Here is a 2330-nt window from a genome sequence, read left to right on the forward strand (position 1 = left end):
CTGCTTTTTAGTTCAGTCTCTTCAGGGATGTTTACAGGGGTCACTCAGGAGATAACTAAAGTTGGGCACAGGCCAGGCTTTCTCACAAATGTTTCTGGGGACCTCAATGTGCAGCCACCAACTCTTGCTGGTGGCTGTTCTGACAAACCCCTCTCTTTCCCTGCCTCCCACAGCCCTTCATCATGAGCCTGCCCTGCAGGGGGTCAGGAACTTGCTGGCCACTTGTGGGGTCCCAGGCTCCCAGTGCCCTGGCTGGGTGGGAGCAGTGGAGCTGCCCTGGGGAATGCCCCAGGAACCGCATGGTGCAGCCACCTCCGCTGACAAGAACCACCTCTGGTGCCAGGCACAGCAGCCCTACAAGTCTCCAGCGGCGCTTCCTGGAGCCAACAAGGTGGCCGCAGGGTGCTGATCCCTGCGGGTGGGGCCAATGCAAACACCAAGGCAGTGCATCTCTCGCTGTTCTTGGTAACAGCTGTTCAGCAGTAACAGCTGGGTGCTTCAAGGAGGGGCTTTGCCCCTCCCCCCCAAAATCTCCACCCATGCTTTAGAGGTGTCATGGCCACAAAAATTAAAATCTGCTAGTGGCCGCATTTGAGAAACACTGGGCTAGAGAATTTGAACAGGTGCCTGTTGAGGGAACAAGAGGGCCCATAGCCCAGCTTTAGCATTACTGACTGTCCCTATTCTCAGGGCTAGCTAGCATCTTCCCAGCCCGCAGGCATCACTGCTGTTTGGCTGGAGATATGGGTCACACCAGAGCTCTGCAACCCTGTTCTCCTACCACCCACTGACCAGCATCACCATTACTTTTAACTAGCCAAAGTGCCAGCACATTGGAACAGGGCACAGAGCTTTGGACAGGTGGGTTAGGAAACAGCCACAAGCCTGTTTCCCTCTCCCCCAGGTCAGGTTTCCTACTACCCCCCTAGTGCAGTAAATGAGATCTAGCCAGGCCCACTTTAATTTAGAACTGACCTACTGGGTAAAGGTTCATGGATTGTCCTACTAGCCTGTCATATAAATTGTTTGAGAAATATTTAAGGAGACAGAGGGAATTAATTTAAACCAGTAGATTCTACAGCTGTGACTCTAGGACTGTGTTAAGATCATGGCAGATAAACAAGGTGCAGTGGCTAGAAATCAATGGACTAAATTTGTGTTGGAAATAGGCCTAATTGGCCAACAAAACCATGAGGGGATGGGCTATTCCACCCACCACTCCCTTTTGGGGCCCTTAAACGAAAATACTTGTTTTGCGTGGGGGGGGGGGGGGAGAGAATAGGCAAGAGGAAGCTGACCACTGACATAGGCAGAAGAGGAGGAAAAGCATCAACTAGCTTCAAGGGTGCCACCCTCACCAGCTCCTAGGACCCACCAGGACTCTGTTAGGCCTTTGTTGTCCTAGTCCCAAGAGATGTCCTGACGCACCAAGGCCAGAGCAAGGGACCCAGAGGACATCAGTACTGGCACCAGCTTTGGCTAACTCTCAACCACCACCTGAGAGGTGAGGGTCTGTCACACCCCCCCCACCTCCTCTTTTTCTTCCCAAGCTTGTTTTCTTCTTCTTTCCTATCCCTTTCCTTTTGCCTTCTGTCTAGTAAGAATCTGGCTCAGCCAGCCAAGACTCTAACAACACTGCTGGAAGCCTGACCAGCAGCAGACAGCTAAAAGGAGTGCCCGAAGCAGCCTGAGAGTGGTGTAAGTTTGCAAGGTCTCCTAGTGGCTACTAAAGCCCCAAGCCCTGCCTTGTTTTTTCCAGCAGTAAGATTGCAAATAGTAGTTAGCACTGGAGACAGCAGCTGCTTTTTCGGTCTTTGCTGCTCCTTCCTCCCCCCTTGCGGGTCGTCGTCTTGTTGTGGCTTCTAGGAAGGGAGATCGGACTTTACCAGCAGTGATAACTTCCCTTTGACCCCAAAGAACAGTTATTAGCATCTTTCATACCATCTCAAAGACTGACCAAGGGCGTGTGGGGGGATGCTTCGTTCTAAAGCCTCTCTCAAGCTAACTGAAGGGGAACAAGGGCTGGCATGGAAATGAAAGCCTGACTTTGTGTTTTACATTTCAAGGCCTTGAACTGTTTCCTTCTGGATCTGTAGCAAAGAGTTAAAAGGATGGTTAGTGGTGGGTTTGCCATGGTGCTAAGCAGGCTGAGGTCTCTGTATACCAAGCTGCACACCTTGGCTAATACTGTTTAATGTTGGATGGTCGGGGTCATGTCAACACGTTTATTCCATCTAAATTAATACAACCCTATCCCCCTTTAGCCAGAGGGGGGAGCCCCTGCCCACAGCCCAGGAGCTCTCAGGTTTCTTTTGAGACAGACACGGAAA

Source organism: Caretta caretta, chromosome 2 (assembly GCF_965140235.1).
Source record: "Caretta caretta isolate rCarCar2 chromosome 2, rCarCar1.hap1, whole genome shotgun sequence".
Lineage (NCBI taxonomy): Eukaryota > Metazoa > Chordata > Testudines > Cheloniidae > Caretta > Caretta caretta.